General features: G+C 49.2%; 1 protein-coding gene across 1 annotated transcript in view; it reads left to right on the top strand.

Moving 5' to 3' along the window:
- Positions 1 to 20,167, top strand: part of LOC147084064 (uncharacterized) — a 256,376-nt gene that overhangs the window by 71,865 nt on the left and 164,344 nt on the right. The gene's annotated exons all lie outside the window — the stretch shown is intronic.

Raw genomic sequence — 20,167 nt, 5'->3', positions numbered from 1 at the left:
TGGGTGAGACTGCACTCACCTGGTTCCATTCTTATCTATCTAATCGTAACCACAGAATCACCTGCAATGGCTTCTCTTCCCACTCCCGCATCGTTACCTCTGGTGTCCCCCAAGGATCTATCCTTGGGCCCCTCCTATTTCTCATCTAAATGCTGCCCCTTGGCGACATCATCTGAAAACACAGCGTCAGTTTCCACATGTACGCTGATGACACCCAGCTCTACCTCACCACCACTTCTCACGACCCCTCCGCGATCTCTAATCCGGTTCTTGGTGAGCAGAAATTTTCTCCAATTAAATATTGGGAAGACTGAAGCAATTGTTTTCAGTCCCTGCCACAAACTCTGTTCCCTAGCCACTGGCTCCATCCCTCTCCCTAACATCTCTCTGAGGCTGAACCACACTGTTCACAACCTTGGTGTCATATTTGACCCTGAAATGAGCTTCCGAACACATATCCGCAGCATAACTAAGACCGCCTATTTCCACCTCGGTAACATCGCCCGTCTCCGCCCCTGCCTCAGCTCATCCGCTGCTGAAACCCTCACCCGGGCCTTTGTTACCTCGAGACTCGACTATTCCAACACACTCCTGGCTCGCCTCCCACATTCCACCCCACGTAAACTTGAGGTGATCCAAAACTACCCGTGTCGTAACTCAATCCCAAGTCCCGTTCACCCATCACCCCTGTGCTCACTGACCTACATTGGCTCCCGGTTAAGCAATGCTTCGATTTCAAAATTCTCATCCTTGTTTTCAAATCCCTCCATGGCCTCGCCCCTCCCTATCTTAGTTATTCCCTTCAGCCTCACAACCACCCACCCCCCGCGATAGAATCACAGAAAAATTATGGCACAGAAGGAGGCCATTCGGCCCATCTTGTCCGTGCCGGCCAATTAAGTGCTATCCACACTAATCCCACATTCCAGCACTTGGTCCGTAGCCTTGTAGGTTACGGCACTTCAAGTGCATATCCAAGTACTTTTTAAAATGTGATGAGAGTTTCTGCCTCTACCACCCTGTCAGGCAGTGAGTTCCTGACCCCCACCACCCTCTGGGTGAAAACAGTTCTCCTCAACTCCCCTCTAATGCTCCGAACAATTTCTTTAAATCTACGCCCCCTGGTTGTGGACCCCTCTGCCAAGGGAAATAGGTCCTTCCTATCTAGGCCGCTCAGAATTTTATACACCTCAATCAGGTCTCCCCTCAGCCTCCTCGGTTCCAAAGAAAACAACCTCCTTTCCCCACCCCCCCCCCCCCAAGACATCTGCACTCCTCCAATTCTGCCCTCTTGAGCATCCCTGATTATAATCGCTGCACCATCAGTGACCGTATCTTCTGTTGCCTTGGCCCTAAGCTCTGGAATTCCCTCTCTGAACCTCTCCGCCTCTCTTGCATAGAAAATAGGAGCACAAGGTAACACTGCAGTAGGAGTAAATTGGCACAGCAGGCAGTGCAAACCAGTTCTCTAACCAATCAGCAGGGGTGACTCATTTGGCTGTAAACAAACAAACAGTATAAAAAGACCAGTGCTAGTGCGAGTTAGCAGAAAGTGCTGTGAGTTTGGGTAAGTGTGAGCGAGGGTAAGTGGGGTGTTAGGTGCTCTTCTCAAACTTTAACTCTGTGGGTTGTAGTTAATAAGGCCTTTCTGGTGCAGAATGACTGTTGGTAAACCATTTAACTGGTGTAATTAGAGGGATTGATTTAATTTAAATCCAATTAATTAAAGGGGATACTAGCATCTATAATCGGGCAGAGGGTGTCCATAACTAACAATAAAAAATTTAATTAATTACATAGAATGGAGTAGGTGATGTGTTACTGTTGCGAGATGTGGGAGCCGGTGGACCCCATTGAGGCTCACGGTGATTACATCTGTGACAAGTGTCTGCTGCTACAGGAACTCCAGCTCCATGTTGATGAGCTGGAGTCTGAGCTTCAGACACTGCGACACATCAGGGAGGGGGAGAAGTACCTGGACTCTGTATCAGAAGGTGGTCACACCTATGAAGTTAATTAATTCAGATGTAGCCCATAGTCAGGGACAGGACGGTGTGACTACGAGTGAGGCAGGTACGGGGATCCAGGAGGTAGTGTTGGAGGAGCCGCAGCCCTTGCTGTTGTCCAACAAGTTCGAGGTTCTTACTCCCTGTGGGGACAGGAGCAGGGACTGCAGGGAGGATAAGCAACCTGGCCACAGCACCGTGGAATGGGGGGCCATTCAAGAGGGGGGAGTAAATAGAAATGTTGTAGTGGTAGGGGATAGTATTATTAGGGGGATAGATAGAGTTCTCTGCAGCCGAGAGCAAGAGTCCCGAAGGCTGTGTTGCCTACCCGGTGCCAGGGTTAAGGACATCTCCTCTGGGCTGGGAAGAAACTTGCAGTGGGAGGGGGTGGATCCAGTTGTCGTGGTCCATGTTGGTACAAATGACGTAGATAGGACTAGGAAGCCGGTTCTGTTAAAGGAGTATGAGCAGCTAGGGGTCAAATTAAAAAACAGAACCTCAAGGGTAATAATCTCCTGAGCCACGAGCGAATTTGGCTAGGACAAATAAAATTAGAGAGTTAAATGCGTGGCTCAAAGACTGGTGTGGGAGAAATGGGTTTTGCTTCCTGGGACACTGGCACCAGTACTGGGGCAGGAGCGAGCTGTTCCGTTGGGATGGGCTTCACTTGGCCAGTGCTGGGACTAGAGTCCTGGCGGATCATATAACTAGGGCTGTAGAGAGGGCTTTAAACTAACTAGTGGGGGGGGAGGTTCCTAGAGAGCAAATAATAAAAATGACAACAGAGAAGGTCATAGACTTAGGTAGCAGTGGGGAAATTAAAAACCAGAGCGTGTCAGGAAGGGGCAGAAGGTATGGAGTAAAAGGTAAAGTAATAAAAAGGGCAAAAGCAGGAACTAAGTGTCACAAAACATATTTGAAAATTCTCTATCTGAATGCACGTAGCATTCGTAACAAAATAGACAAGTTAATGGCACAAATAACTACATATGGGTATGATCTTGTGGCCATTACAGAAACATGACTGCAGGGTGACAATGCCTGGGAATTAAACATACCGGGTTATTTAACAATCAGGAAGGACAGGCAGGAAGGAAGGGGAGGTGGGGTGGCTATGTTAATAAAGGAAGGAATCACTGTAATACAGAGAAATGATATTGGGTCAAAAGATCAGGATAATGAAACAGTTTGGGTGGAGATAAGGAATAATAACGGGAAAAAAACACTAGTGGGCGTAGTCTATAGGCCTCCGAACAGTTGCAACTCTGTTGGACGGAGTATCAATCAGGAAATAGTTGAGGCTTGTAATAAGGGAACATCTATAATTATGGGGGATTTTAACTATCATATTAATTGGACAAATCAAATTGGGCAGGGCTGCCTTGAGGATGAGTTCATTGAGTGTATTAGGGATGGGTTTCTTGAGCAGTATGTAACTGAACCGACCAGAGGGCAAGCAACCTTAGATCTGGTCCTGTGTAACGAGACAGGATTAATTAAAAATGTCCTAGTAAAGGATCCCCTTGGAATGAGTGACCATAACATGGTTGAATTCCATATTCAATTAGAGGGTGAGAAGGTTGGATCTCAAACAAGCGTGCTAAGCTTGAATAAAGGAGACTATGAAGGTATGAGAGTGGAATTGAGTAGAGTGGATTGTGAAAATAGATTAAAGGGTAAGACGATACATGATCAGTGGTGTACATTTAAGGAGTTATTTCACAACTTCCAAAAAATATATATTCCACTGAGAAGAAAAGTGTGTAAAAGAAAAGACAGCCATCCGTGGCTAAGTAAAGAAATTAAGAATAGCATTCGACTAAAAACAAGGGCAAATAAGGTAGCCAAATCTAGTGGGAGGATAGAGGATTGGGGAAACTTTAAAAGACAGCAAAAAATAACAAAAAGATTGATTAAGAAAGGGAAGATAGATTATGAAAGTAAATGAGCAAAAAACATAAAAACAGATAGTAAGCGTTTTTATAGTTATATAAAAAGAAAAAGGGTGGCTAAAGTAAATGTTGGTCCCTTAGAGGATGAGACCGGGAAATTAATGGTGGGAAATATGGAGATGGCAAAAACACTGAATGAATATTTTGTATCAGTCTTTAAAGTAGAAGACACTAAGAATATCCCAACACTGGACAAACAGGGGGCTAAAGGGGGGGAGGAGCTAAACACGATCAAAATCACTAAGGAAGTGGTACTCGGTAAAATAATGGGACTCAAGGTGGATAAATCACCTGGACCTGATGGCTTACATCCTAGGGTCTTGAGGGAAGTGGCGGTAGGGATTGTGGATGCATTGGTAATAATTTTCCAAAACTCCCTGGACTCAGCAAAGGTCCCAGCAGACTGGAAAACCGCTAATGTAACACCCTTATTTAAAAAGGGCAGTAGACAGAAGGCTGGAAACTATAGACCAGTTAGCCTAACATCTGAGGTAGGTAAAATTTTGGAGTCCATTATTAAGGAGACAGTAACAGGACATTTGGATAAACATAATTTAATACAACAAAGTCAGCATGGTTTTATGAAGGGGAAGTCATGTTTGACAAATTTGCTGGAGTTCTTTGGGGAAGTAACATATAGGGTGGATAAAGGGGAACCAGTGGACGTAGTGTATTTAGACTTCCAAAAGGCATTTGACAAGGTACCACACAAAAGATTATTGCTTAAGATAAAAAATCACGGGATTGGGGGTAATATTCTGGCATGGATAGAGGATTGGCTATCTAACAGAAGGCAGAGAGTTGGGATAAATGGTTCATTCTCAGCCTGGCAATCTGTAACTAGTGGTGTTCCACAGGGGTCAGTGCTGGGTCCCCAACTCTTTACAATCTATATTAACGATTTGGAGGAGGGGACCGAGTGTAACATATCAAAGTTTGCAGATGATACTAAGATGGGAGGGAAAGTAGTGAGTGAGGAGGACATAAAAAACCTGCAAGGGGACATAGACAGGCTAAGTAAGTGGGCAGAGATTTGGCAGATGGAATACAATACTGGAAAGTGTGAGGTTATGCACTTTGCCAGGAAAAATCGTAGAGCAAGTTATTATCTTAATGGCAAGAAACTGGAAAGTACTGAAGTACAAAGGGATCTGGGGGTCCTGGTGCACGAAACTCAAAAGGTCAGTATGCAGGTGTAGCAAGTGATTAAGAAGGCCAATGGAATGTTGGCTTTCATTGCTAGGGGGATAGAATATAAAAATAGGGAGGTATTGCTTCAGTTGTACAAGGTATTGGTGAGACCGCACCTGGAATACTGCATACAGTTTTGGTGTCCATACTTAAGAAAAGACATACTTGCTCTCGAGTCAATACAAAGAAGGTTCACTCGGTTAATCGCGGGGATGAGGGGATGGACATATGAGGAGAGGTTGAGTAGATTGGGACTCTACTCATTGGAGCTCAGAAGAATGAGAGGCGATCTTATTGAAACATATAAGATTGTGAAGGGGTTGGATCGGGTGGATGCGGGGAGGATGTTCCCGATGATGGGTGAAACTAGAACTAGGGGGCATAGTCTTAGAATAAGGGGCTGCTCTTTCAAAACTGAGATGAGGAGGAACTACTTCATTCAGAGGGTGGTAGGTCCATGGAATATGCTGCCCCAAAAAGCTGTAGAAGCTACATCATTACATAAATTTAAAACAGAAATAGACAGTTTCCTAGAAGTAAAGGGAATTAAGGGTTACGGGGAGCGGGCAGGAATTTGGACATGAGTCTAGGTTCGGATCGGTCATGGCCCTGTGGGTAGCGGAGCGGGCCCAGGGGCCGTGTAGCCAGATCCTGCTCCTATTTCGTGTGTCTAATTCTGTTAGATTCAGGAGATGGTTCTGTGATAGTGGATTGGCGGTTAGGATTAGATCAGCCATGACCTTATTGAATGGCGGAGCAGGCTCGAGGGGCCGATTGGCCTACTCCTGCTCCTATTTCTTATGTTCTTATGTTTTTAGGAGTCGGCCATTCGGCCCCTCGAGCCTGCTCCGCCATTCAATGAGATCATGGCTGATCAAAACCCACCTCTGTGACCAAGCTTTTGACCATCTGCCCGAATTTCTCCTTCTGTGGCTCGGGGTCACATTTTTCAATGTCTTACAATACTCCTGTGCAGCACCTTGGGACGTTTTCCTACGTTCAGATAATAATCTGCCTTCCTGTTTTTGACACCAAAGTGGATAACCTCACATTTATCCACATTATACTGCATCTGCCATGCTTCTGCCCAATCACCCAACCTGTCCAAATCATCCTGGAGTTTCTCGGCATCCTCCTCACAGCACACACGCCCACCCAGCTTTGTGTCGTCTGCAAATTTGGAGATATTACATCTAGTTCCCTCGTCTAGATCATTAATATATATTGTCAATAGCAGGGGTCCAAGGACCGATCCCTGCGGTACCCCACTAGTCACTGCCTGCCACTCGGAAAAAGACCCGTTTATTCCAACTCTTTGCTTCCTGTCTGCCAACCAGTTCTCTGTCCAAGTCAATACCTTGCCCCCAATCCCATGTGCCTTAACTTTACACGCTAATCTCTTATGCGGGACCTTATCGAAAGCCTTTTGAAAGTCCAAATACACCACATCCACTGGTTCTCCCTTATCTATTTTACCAGTTACATCCTCAAAAAATTCCAGTCATTAGTCAAGCACGATTTACCTTTTGTAAATCCATGTTGACTTTGTCCGATCCGGTCACTGTTTTCCAGGTGCTCTGCTATTACATCTTTTATAATGGACTCTAGCATTTTCCCCACTACCGATGTCAGGCCCCGTTTTCTCTCTACCACCTTTTTTTGAATAGTGGGGTAACATTAGCTACCCGCCAATCCATGGGTACTGTTCCAGAGTCTATCGAATTTTGGAAGATGACCAGCAATGCATCTACTATTTCTAGGGCCACTTCCTTAAGTACCCTAGGTTGTAGATTATCTTCTATGTTTCCATGTATTCAATCTTTCCTTGTAGCTGAAATTCTCCAGTCCTGGCAACATCCTCGTAAATCTCCCGTCTCGAGCAGTCACATCTTTCCTGCAATGGGGCGAGCAGAACTGCACGCAGCACTCTAGCCCGTGGCCTAACTGGTGTTTTGCACAGTTGAAGCAGAACCTCCCTGCTCGTACATGACACAGAGAGAGGCACTGCCCCTTTAAATAACTGGGGGGCACCCATTCCCCTTTAAATGGCCAAGCAATTGTTTTTGTTGAAAAGGGGCCACAGTCCCCTTTGACTCACCCCACCACAAATACTCACAAGAGAGAGAGAGAGAGAGGAGGAAGAATGCTGGTCTTTGTCCCTTTAAAAGTGGCTGCCCACCAAAATGTTCACAGCACCAGGGCTCTTTTCTCTGGATAAAAGTCAAAAAGAGAAAAGGTTCACTTATTTTTAAATGAATGCAGTTGATGAATAGCCTTGCAATAAAAGTAATGCAAAGGAATAAACACTCACAAGCTGGTTTTTTTCCACCCCCTCCTCCCCTTCCCTCAGCAGGAAAGCGGCCTGCAGCCCACCGAGGTCCCGCGCCGCCATTGATTGGAGGACCGTCAGCCCGCCCGGTCTCCCAGCGTTTTCCGCGTTCCTGATTGGCGGGCGCCTCGCGTCAATCACCCCCCCCCCACCGATTACGCGCTGACGCCTGCACGCAACGCCAAGGGGTCGGTTGGATCGGCGCACGCCACCGCAAGGTAAAAAAAAGACACCCCACACAAATGAGGAAAAACAAAAATAATAATAATCGCACTTTAGAGGGGAGGAGGTTGGGGGAATTAATGAGTGTTTTCAATTTGTTTCGGAAATAAAAAATATTTGAAAAGCTTCCCAACGGTGCGAGGCGGGCTGCGCATGCGCTCCAGCCAGCCTTTGTCTCCCCCACGTGGGCACGGGGGCCGGACACGCCCACTTGCCTTCCCCTGCACCAATCACAGCGCGGACAGGCGCAACACGAGGCTGCCAGTGCGCCTGCGCGGGGCCTCCGGGAAACAGACTCGATGCCGGGCCCGGGGAAGAGGCGGAATCAGCGGCCGGGGTAAAGTCAAGTGTTGGGGGATCGATTTAAATCGAGGTGAGGGGGGAGCGGAGAGCGAGATTATAAAGTAAAATACGAGAAAAACCAAACCTGAGAGTCGGGCGGGCGGCACCTCCGCGGACGCGAACGGAGCGGATTGAACCGCGCGTGGTGGCGGAGTGAGCCGGAGCAATGTGATTCTGATTGACGGGAGCTCTGACCAATAGGACGAGGGCTGAGCTGGGAGGACTGAACTGGGCGGCCTGGTCCTCCAACCAATGGCGGCGCGGCTAGGGGGCGGAACCTTCCCTTCCCGGCGCTGGTAGGCTGGAGCCCGATTGTGACGTCATCAGAGGAAGAGGCCCGTTCAGGTGGATGGAGGCCCGGCACCGGCCTGTGACTGACACTAGCTCTGACCAATAGGACGAGGGCGGGCCTGGTCCTCCAACCAATGGCGGCGCGGCAAGGGGGCGGGGCCTCCTCTCCAGCTCAGGTGCGCTGGGGCCGATTGTGACGCGCTGTCCCCAGGTGAGAGCAGCTCAGTCAGCACAGAGCTGGGGCTGGAATCTGGGAGAGGGGCCGCAGGCAGCGGGCCTGGCAAAGGGGCACAAGCTTCACAATACAAGGGGGGCACGGTGGCATAGTGGTTAGCACTGTTGCCTCACAGCGCCAGGGACCCGGGTTCAAATCCGGCCTCGGGCGACTGTCTGTGTGGAGTTTGCACATTCTCCCTGTGTTTGTGTGGGTTTTCTCCGGGTGCTCCGGTTTCCTCCCACAGTCCAAAGATGTGCAGGTTAGGTTGATTTGGCTATGATAAATTGACCCTTAGTGTTAGGGGGATTAAATACGTGGGGTTACGGGGATAGGGTGGGATATGTGTCGGTGCAGGCTCGATGGGCCGAAATGGCCTCTATCTGCACTGTAGATTCTGTGATTCTTTCAAATGCACAATTGTTTCCTACAGACAGCTTTGGTCACTCTGCAAAAAACTGTTTAACAATTAATCATAACTCCCCTGCTTTAGAAGAGGCGTAGAGTGCAAAAAGCAAGGAAGTTATGATGAAACTGTGTAAAAGACTGGAGTCAGCTGTGGCTCAGTGGATAGCAGAGTCAGAAGGTTGTGGGTTCAAATCCCGCTCCAGGGACTTAGAGCATATAAAGCAAGGCTGACACTCCAGTGCGGTGCTGAGGGAGCGCTGCACTGTTGGAGGGGCAGTACTGAGGGAGCGCCGCACTGTCGGAGGGGCAGTACTGAGGGAGCACTGCACTGTCGGAGGGGCAGTACTGAGGGAGTGCTGCACTGTCGGAGGAGCAGTACTGAGGGAGCGATGCACTGTCGGAGGGGCAGTACTGAGGGAGCTCTGCACTGTCGGAGGGGCAGTACTGAGGGAGCGCCGCACTGTCGGAGGAGCAGTACTGAGGGAGTGCCGCACTGTCGGAGGGGCAGTGGATGTGGTGTATTTGGATTTTCAAAAGGCTTTCGATAAGGTCCCGCATAAGAGATTAGCGTGTAAAGTTAAGGCAAATGGGATTGGGAGCAAGGTATTGACTTGGATAGAGAACTGGTTGGCAGACAGGAAGCGAAGCGTTGGAATAAATGGCTCTTTTTCCGAGTGGCAGGCAGTGACTAGTGGGGTACCGCAGGGATCGGTCCTTGGACCCCAGCTATCACAATATATATTAATGATCTGGACGAGGGAACTAGATGTAATATCTCCAAGTTTGCAGACGACACAAAGATGGGTGGGCGTGTGTGCTGTGAGGAGGATTACGAGAAACTCCAGTATGATTTGGACAGGTTGCGTTATTGGGCAGAAACATGGTAGATGCAATATAACGTGGATAAATGCGAGGTTATCCACTTTGGTGTCAAAAACAGGACGGCAGATTATTATCTGAATGGCAATAGATTGGGAGAAGGGGAATTGCAACGAGACCTGGTCATCCTTGTGCACCAGTCGCTGAAGGTAAGCATGCAGGTGCAGCAGGCGGTGAAGAAGGCAAGTGGTATGTTGGCCTTCCTAGTGAGAGGGTTCGAGTACAAGAACAAGGATGTCTTGCTGCAGTTGTACAGGGCCTTGGAGACCACATCTTGAGTATTGTGTGCAGTTTTGGTCGCCTTTTCTGAGGAAGGATGTTTTGCCATGGAGGGAGTGCAGTGAAGATTCACCAGACTGACACCTGGGATGGCAGGAATGACGTATGAGGAGAGATTGGGTCGATTGGGCTTATACTCGCTGGAGTTCAGAAGAATTAGTGGGGATCTCATTGAAACGTATAAAATTCTAACAGGACTGGACAGACTGGATGCAGGAGGGATGTTCCTGATGGTGGGGGAGTCCAGAATCAGGGGTCACAGTCTAAAGATAAGGGGTAAGCCATTTCGGACAGAGATGAGGAGGAATTTCTTCACCCAGAGAGTGGTGAACCTGTGGAATTCGCTCACACCACACTCGCACAGATAGCAGTGTGATAATGACCAGATAATCTGTATTGGTGATGTTGGGTGAGCGATAAATATTGGTCCCAGGACATAGGATGAACTCCTCTTGCCCTTTTTAGTTTTTTAAACTGTCATTCGAGTTTCCCTCCCTCTATTGTGAAGGGCGGGTTTCCGCTGGGATACAGTCCCACAGTCACTGGTTGCCTTCTGGTGCCCCTCCGAGTGGCCAATGTGTGAGGGTGTGCAGTGATTGTTGGCAGCCTATTCAACCTTGGGGGCATCACAGACAAAATCAAGCCCCCTTTGCAGACTCAGCCTTTGCTGCTGGGGTGACTGGACAGTGATCAGTAGCAGGAGCCCAGGGCAGTGAGGCTAACTGCAGTCTCCCCAACTGCATCCCAGGCCGGGATCAGCTGAGCACCCCCACAGTGTGCAGCTGGAATGTGCAACCTATCCTAGGGAGTGGGGGAAAGAGAGGTCAAGGGTCAGCACAGACTGTCAGTCAACCTTGACCTCTCAGGCTCCCTCACTCATAGAAATTTACAGCACAGAAGGAGGCCATTCGGCCCATCTTGTCCGTGCCGGCCGACAAAGAGCTCTCCACCCTAATCCCACTTTCCAGCACTTGGTCTGTAGCCTTGTAGGTTACGGCACTTCAAGTACATATCCAAGTACTTTTTAAATGTGATGAGGGTCTCTGCCTCTACCACCCTTTCAGGCAGTGAGTTCCAGACCCTCACCACCCTCTGGGTGAAAACATTTCCCCTCAAATCCTCTCTAAACTTCCGACTAATTACTTTAAACCTGTGCCCCCTGGTTATTGACCTCCCTGCTAAGGGAAATAGATCCTTCCTATCCACTCTATCGAGGCCCCTCATAATTTTATACACCTCAGTTAAGTCTCCCCTCAGCCTCCTCTGTTCCAAAGAAAACAACCCCAGCCTCTCCAATCTTTCCTCATAGCTAAAATTCCCCAGCCCAGGCAACATCCTCGTAAATCTCCTCTGCACCCCCTCTAGTACAATCACATCCTTCCTGTAATGTGGTGACCAGAACTGCACGCAGTATTCTAGCTGTGGCCTAACCAGTGTTTTATACAGTTCAAGCATAACCTCCCTGCTCTTATATTCTATGCCTCGGCTAATAAAGGCAAGTATCCCGTGTGCCTTCTTAACCACCTTATCTACCTGTCCTGCTACCTTCAGGGATCTGTGGACATGCACTCCAAGGTCCCTCTGATCCTCTGCACTTCTCAGTGTCCTACCATTTATAGTGTATTCCCTTGCCTTGTTAGCCCTCCCCAAATGCATTACCTCACACTTCTCCAGATTGAATTCCATTTGCCACTGTTCTGCCCACCTGACCAGTCCATTGATATCTTCCTGCAGTCTGCAGCTTTCTTCTTCATTATCAACCACACGGCCAATTTTTGCATCATCTGCAAACTTCTTAATCATACTTCCTACATTCAAGACCAACTCATTGATATGGACCAATCAGCAGAACACGTTCTATTGATGTCATGATGTCTGCACCTTTTATGACGTCAAGACGTCCCAGAGAGCGTCACCCGCCGCCCGCCCATTGATCCCAGGATCTGTCTCCCTAATGGTCGGCGGACACGTCAATCACGCCCGCTGCTCGCTGTCACGTGCCCCTGAGGCGCTCTCCGGCTCCGCCCGAGTGAAGTCGCTCCATTCGGTGCCTGTGTAGCCCTCGGACTCTCAGGCTTGGATTCCCCTTTATTCTCTCCCCTCCTCTGATCTCAATCGGATCTGGGGGAAAACTCACTTTCCCTCACTGATTGCGGCTCTTCACCAACACCGACTTTACAAAGAAAGCCCCGCGCAGAAGCCTGGAGCTCGGGCCCAGCGTGCAGGCACGGGGGAGGATGATTGACAGGGGCCCAGGGTGTGTGCTGAGCATGCGCGGTGCGGGCCGGGCGCCTGTGGAGCAGGAGAGGGCGGGGCCATGGGGCGCATGCGCGGGGTCAGCCACAACTCAGCGCGGTGGCCGGAGCGCTTTCTGGAGCACGGGGGCTTGTGGGGATTGCAGCCGCCATTACTGTTGATCCTTTCAACCAACCTGTGCAGCAGCTGGGGCCTGAAAATCAGCTTCACTGCCCCTGGGCTGGGAAAAGGGGGACATAAGTGCAGGTACCGTACCATAGTGGTTATGTTACTGGACTAGTTATCCAGAGGCCTGGACTAGTGATCTGGAGAAGTGAGTTCAAGTGAGAACTATATCTAAGTCCTTCTTGAATATATTTAATATTTCATTAAATATATTCAAGAAGGACTTAGATATATTTCTTAAGGCTAAAGGGATCAAGGGATATGGGGAGAAGGCAGGGACAGGGTACTGAATTTGGATGATCAGCCATGATCTCATTGAATGGCGGAGCAGGCTCGAGGGGCCGAATGGCCTACTCCAGCTCCTATCTTCTATGTTTCTATGTAATCCCAGCACGGCAGCTGCAGAACTTAAATTCAGTTAATTAAATAAATCTGGAATTAAAAGGCTAGTAATGGTGACCATGAAACCGTCGTTAAAAACACATCTGGTTCACTAATCTGACTGGCTTAGATGTGACTTCAGACTCACAGCAATGTGGTTGTCTCTTCACTGCCCTCTGAAGCGGCCTAGCAAGCCCCTCAGTTGTACCAAACCACTGTAAAGAATTGTAACCGCACTGTGGGAGCACCTTCACCACACGGACTGCAGTGGTTCAAGGCGGCGGCTCGCCACCACCTTCTCAAGGGCAACTAGAGATGGGCAATAAATGCTGGTGTTGCCAGCGACGCCCACATCCCGTGAAGGCTAAAGGGATCAATTGAATGGCGGAGCAGGCTCGAGGGGCCGAATGGCCGACTCCTGCTCCTGTCTTCTATGTTTCTATGAATGATTATATTAAAAAAATGGAGACCACATTCTCCCTCTTACCCCTTTCTACACTCCTTTCACAGGGTTTTAGAAGTGGAGCCTTTACAGACAGGAGGCTGAGACCTAACATCACGTCAAGATCTGACAGAGTTACAGGATTCCTCAGGACCTGATGCAATCGGTCCTCCAATCTGCTGGCACACCAGTGAACCAGAGTTCACACTGATGAGAGACCTTTTAAATGTTCTGAGTGTGGGAAGAGCTTCGAGATCTACAAGCACCTGAAGCGACACCAGTGGCTACATATTGGGGAGAGCCCGTTCACCGGCCCCGTGTTCCAGAAGGGATTCACTCAGTCATCCGCTCCGATGATACACCAGCAAAATCACACGAGGGAGAGACCTTTAACCCGCTCCATGTGTGGGATGGGATTAATTGCACCCTCCGTGCTGCTGAGACACCAGCTTGTCCACACCAATGAGAGACCGTTGACCTGCTCCGTGTTTTTGAATCGATTCTCTCATTCTGCCACCCTCTTGAGAGATCAGCTTGTTCACGTTAAATGTTCTGACTGTGGGAACAAATTTAAAAGGTCCCAGGATCTGAAGAGACACCAGCTGGAGAGAGCAGGAGAGATTCTGTTCACCTGCTCCATGTGTGGGAAGAGGCTCATTCGGTCCTCGAATCTGCTGGCACACCAGCGAGTTCACACTGGGGTGAAACATTCCGACTGTGGGACAAGCTTTCAAATGTCCCAGGAGCTGAAGGGACACCAGCTGGAGAAAGCAGGAAAGAGGCCATTCACCTGCCCCGTGTGTGGGAAGGGATTCACTCGGTCATTCAACCTACTGACACACCAGCGAGTTCACACCGATGAGAGACCATTTACATGTCCTGTCTGTGGGAAGAGCTTTAAAAGCTCCAGGAATCTGAACGGACACCAGCGAGTTCACACTGGGGAGAGACCGTTCACCTGCTCCGTGTGTGGGAAGAGATTCACTCAGTCATCCACCCTGTTGAAACACCAGCAAGTTCACACTGATGAGAGACCATTCAACTGTTCTGACTGTGGGAAGAGCTTTAAAACCTCTGGGGATCTGAAGGGACACCAGCGAGTTCACACTGGGGAGAGACCGTTCACCTGCTCCGTGTGTGGGAAGGGATTCACTCAGTCAGCCCACCTGGGGACACACCAGCAAGTTCACACTGATGAGAGACCATTCAACTGTTCTGACTGTGGGAAGAGCTTTAAAACCTCTGGGGATCTGAAGAAACAACAGCGACTTCACTCCGATCAAAGACCATTTACATGTTCTGACTGTGGGAAGAGCTTTAAAAGCTCCGGGAATCTGAACGGACACCAGCGAGTTCACACTGATGAGAGACCGTTCACCTGCTCCATGTGTGGGAATGGATTCACTCAGTCATCAAGCCTGGTGACACACCAGCGAGTTCACACTGATGAGAGACCATTTAACTGTTCTGACTGTGGGAAGAGCTTTAAAAGCTTCGGGAATCTGAAGGGACACCAGCGAGTTCACACTGGGGAGAGGCCATTCACCTGCTCCGTGTGTGGGAAGGGATTCACTTGGTCCTCGAATCTGCTGAGACACCAGTGAGTTCACACTGTTCTGTAGTGCAGGGCCCTGTAGAAAGCTGGGGTGACATGAATATGGAATGGATGAATGTTTTATAAATCTTGTACTGCTGTTTAATCTTTAAGGTTGTTGTGCTGATGATTCCCTTCGATTGACTGTTCATGGTGTTACATAGAATGTACAGCACAGAAACAGGCCATTCGGCCCAACTGGTCCATGCCGGTGTTTATGCCCCACACCCACCCTACTTCAATTAACCCGATCAACATCTCCTCCCATTCCTTTATCCCTCATGTGGCTTCCCCTTAAATGCATCTATGCTGTTCACCTCAACTACTCCCGGTGGTAGTGAGTTCCCCATTCTACCACTCTGGGTAAAGAAGTTCCACCTGAATTCACTACTGGATTAATTAGTAACAGTTTTATATTTATGGCCCCATAACTATGATGAGATTCTGTTAAGCTGCCCAGTATGTTGTTGTACTTTGTCTTTTTCTGATGAATGAAACATTACTGAGCCCCTGTACCCGTGTTATGGGATGAAGTGCCAGACAAGTGAAGGCACAACGTCTGGGTGTGAATCTGATAATAACCTCACGGACCGTATAGGTGTGATAACCAGACGGGCTTGTGGTTATAGTCTGGTCACAGATGGACTGAATTCCCTGAATTAGCAGGAGTTCAGGAGGCGGTCAACAGATGGGTCCAAACAATCCCATTTCCTGAGCGGTAACCAAGCTTGTGTATAAGAACAGGCCACTTAAGCCGTTGTCAGTTGGAACAGACTCGAGAAGGTCGCACGTGAATCCACTGTACTTCTATTCTCCAGATTGAGGGAATTATCACCCGATCAGTGTTATGCAGCGCTCTTAATAAAGCCTGGAGAGACAATTTGTGTTCTTGTGAGCTTGATTATCTGGTATCCGAAACCCTTGGACTCCTGATCATTGGAGTCAACCTCAGTGTGTGGAAAGGGATTCCCTGGTGTATCCCACCCGCTGACACACCAGAGTGTCCACATTGTGACTGCGGTGGGTCGATTCCACTGTTTCCGATGCCTTTAATCACATCCAGGACTGAACCATGTTAATTCAGGCAACTGGGGCTTGTTAATGTTAAAACCCCAATAACTGGACTGGATTTTTATATTCGGTATCAATAAATCAGTTTCGTTAGAAACAGACAGTCGATTGAGTCCTTGTTTCTAAGATAAGTCGAGAGCCAATTGATGACTTGTTACAGACATTCCCTGTCCTCAATAACTGTGTCCAGGGGAGAAGCTGAGGGGCTTCTGCTACTTTTGTGGGGTGAATTTTTGTGCTCATCGAGATTCTGGATGTCATTATGGGGAAAGGAACATTTTAACATTCTCAGCACCTGGTGTCAACATCAAACACTCCGAGGGCAGGTACAGCACGGGTTAGATACAGAGTAAAGCTCCCTCTACACTGTCCCATTAAACACTCCCAGGGCAGGTACAGCACGGGTTAGATACAGAGTAAAGCTCCCTCTACACTGTCCCATTAAACACTCCCAGGGCGGGTACAGCACAGGTTAGATACAGAGTAAAGCTCCCTGTACGCTGTCCCATCAAACACTCCCAGGGAAGGTACAGCATGGGTTAGATACAGAGTAAAGCTCCCGCTACACTGTCCCATCAAACACTCCCAGGGCAGGTACAGCACGGGTTAGATACAGAGTAAAGCTCCCTCTACACTGTCCCATTAAACACTCCCAGGGCGGGTACCGCACAGGTTAGATACAGAGTAAAGCTCCCTGTACACTGTCCCATCAAACACTCCCAGGGAAGGTACAGCATGGGTTAGATACAGAGTAAAGCTCCCTCTACGCTGTCCCATCAAACACTCCCAGGGCAAGTACAGCACGGGTTAGATACAGAGTAAAGCTCCGTCTACAGTGTCCCATTAAACACTCCCAGGGCAGGTACAGCACGGGTTAGATACAGAGTAAAGCTCCCTCTACACTGTCCCATCAAACACTCCCAGGGCAGGTACAGCACGGGTTAGATACAGAGTAAAGCCCCCTCTACAGTGTCCCATCAAACAATCTCAGGACAGGTACAGCACGGGTTACATACAGAGTAAAGCCCCCTCTACAGTGTCCCATCAAACAATCTCAGGACAGGTACAGCACGGGTTAGATACAGAGTAAAGCCCCCTCTACAGTGTCCCATCAAACAATCTCAGGACAGGTACAGCACGGGTTAGATACAGAGTAAAGCTCCCTCTACACTGTCCCATTAAACACTCCCAGGGCAGGTACAGCACGGGTTAGATACAGAGTAAAGCTCCCTCTACACTGTCCCATCAAATACTCCCAGGGCAGGTGCAGCACGGGTTAGATACAGAGTAAAGCTCCCTCTACACTGTCCCATCAAATACTCCCAGGGCAGGTACAGCATGGGTTAGATACAGAGTAAAGCTCCCTCTACACTGTCCCATCAAACACTCGCAGGGCAGGTGCAGAATTGACGTTAAGATCTGACAGATCGCTCGATTTGTCGGGACCTGAATATCATCGGCCTTTGCACATGGAAGGAGAGAGCAGTGATTGCAGCGCGGACAAACCGCACATGTGTTCCGTGTGTGGACTCGGTTTCAGCCGATCGCCTGACCTGGTGAGACACGTGCACCGTCACACCGGGGAGAAACCGGGTAAAGGCGGGGTTGGTGGGAAGGGATTCAGTTCCCCGTCCATCAGAAGTTCATCGGCGCAGTCACACCGTGGACAGTCCGTTCACCTGCTCCGTGTGTGGGAAGGGATTTGTTTATCCATCCCACCTGCTGACACACCAGCGAGTTCACACTGGAGAGAAACCCTTTAAATGTTCCGACTGTGGGAAGAGCTTTAAAAGCTCGAAGAGCCTGAAGAGACACCAGCGAGTTCACACTGTTCCTAGAATCTTACAGCACAGAAGGTTCTTGGGCCCATTGTGATGTGCCGGCTCTTTGAAAGAGCTGTTGAATTTAGTCCCACTCCCCGGCTTTATCCCCATAACCTCCAAACTCGTCCTCTTCAATGACATGTCCAATTGTCTTTGAAAGTCCCTATGGTACCACATAGAAGGCTGGATATCAAAATTGAGGCTCATGGAATAGGTGGGTCAGCGGCAGCTTGGATAAGGAATTGGCTTAAGGACAGAAAACAGTGAGTTGTGGTAAATGGCTGTTTTTCAGACTGGAGGATTGTAGACAGTGGTGTTCCCCAAGGGTCAGTGCTGGGGCCACTGCTTTTTTTGATATATATAAATGACCTGGATATTGGAATACAGAGTAGAATTTCTAAATTTGCCGATGACACCAAACTTGGGGGTGCGGCAAACTGAGGATGATACCAATCGACTGCAACAGGACATAGAAAGGCTAGCAGAATGGGCAGACAAGTGGCAGATGGAATTTAATACAGAGAAGTGTGAGGTGATGCATTTTGGCAGAAGGAACAGGGACAGGCTATATACACTTAATGGCACAGTTTTAAAGAGTGTGCAGGGACAGAGGGACCTGGGAGTTAATGTGCGTAGGTCCCTGAAGGTGGCGGGACATATTGAGAGAGTGGTTAGCAAAGCATTTGGGATCTTGGGCTTCATAAATAGAGGTATTGAGTACAAAAGTAGAGAAGTTATGCTGAACCTTTATAAAGCGCTGGTTAGGCCACAACTGGAGTATTGCGTCCAGTTCTGGTCACCACACTTTAGGAAGGATGTGAAGGCCCTTGAGAGGGTGCAGAGGAGATTTACCAGAATGGTTCCGGGGATGGGGGATCTTAGCTACAAGGACAGGTTGGAGAAGCTGGATTTGTTTTCATTAGAGCAAAGGAGGTTGAGGTGTAGGAACGGCGGTTCCTAACTAAATAACTGAGTTCAACTCGATGAATCAAAAGACTGGAATTTAATAATAACAAAGTTAACTGGAAGATACAAGGAGGATCTCAATATACGTCTGCTCAGGCGGTCACGTGATCGGCGTCATGACATCACCACGCAGGATACAGGCAAGTACATACAGTAAAGGTAACAATCAGTTTAAAGGTGCAGTCCCCGGCTGCACCACAATGCAATTAAGGGGATTATTCTAAGTTACTCTGAGTCTCTTGTGGCTCCTCCACAGGCGCCCCCCCAGAATCCCCTTTAATGGACAGTGTCAGACGAGCAGGAGGCTTGATGATTCTGTCTGAGCGTCGACGACCCTCAGGCGGCGGAAGTGGAACATCGGGAGACGAGATGGAGCTTGGCTGTGGTTGTGGCGGTGCGTCAGGTGCGTTGAAAATGGAGTCTGACTGTGAAGGCAACGATGAGGTAGCTGCAGGCGGTTCAGTGGTGGGCTGTTGTAACACTGGTTCGGCGTTCAACGGCGGTCGTCCTCGGCGAGGTGGCTGGGCAGGAACTATTGGTTCAGTGCGATCGAGATGAGCGGCTTTCAGCCAATCGATGGAGATGGTATCAGGCCTGACACCCACGTCAACCGTGAAATATTTCTCTCCAGCAGATATGACACGAAATGGGCCGGCGTACGGTGGTTTAAGTGGGTCTCTGTGAGCATCTTGCCTGATGAAGACATAATCAGCAGACATGAGGTCCGCAGGAATGTGAGGCTTCTGTAAGCCATGATGCGAGGTTGGAATAGGCAGGAAGTTCTTGGCCACCTCGCGATGCTGGAGAAGCTGTTGAGCTGCAGACCACGGTTCTGTGTGTGGAGGTAGGAAGTCACCAGGTACCCGCAAGGTCTGCCCGTAGACTAACTCAGCTGATGAAGACTGAAGGTCCTCCTTGGGGGCTGTCTGGAGCCCTAACAGCACCCAGGGTAATCTGTCTACCCAGTTGGATCCGCGCAGGCTGGCACGAAGGGATGCCTTGAGCGACCGATGGAACCTTTCGCACAGGCCATTCGCCTGTGGATGGTAGGCGGTAGTACGGTGCAGCTTGGTACCCAAGCTGTGTGCAACGGCATTCCATAATTCGGAAGTGAATTGTGGACCTCAGTCCGATGAAATGTCAGATGGGACGCCGAAGCGAGCCACCCACGATGACAGGAACGCCCTGGAGATATCAGCTGCAGTGGTAGCGACCAATGGAATCGCCTCTGGCCACCTGGTGGTACGGTCCACTATTGCGAGGAAATGTGTAAAACCCCGTGAGGCGGGGAGAGGACCCATTAGGTCCACATGCACGTGGTCAGGCTTTAACATGCCGGTTGACTTTCGCTTTCTG

Source organism: Somniosus microcephalus, unplaced genomic scaffold (genome assembly GCF_052327205.1).
Source record: "Somniosus microcephalus isolate GS21.2 unplaced genomic scaffold, FLI_Smic_1.0 scaffold2, whole genome shotgun sequence".
Taxonomy (NCBI): domain Eukaryota; kingdom Metazoa; phylum Chordata; class Chondrichthyes; order Squaliformes; family Somniosidae; genus Somniosus; species Somniosus microcephalus.
The sequence above is the reverse complement of the archived record's forward strand: the minus strand, read 5'-3'. Positions and strand labels throughout refer to the sequence as shown.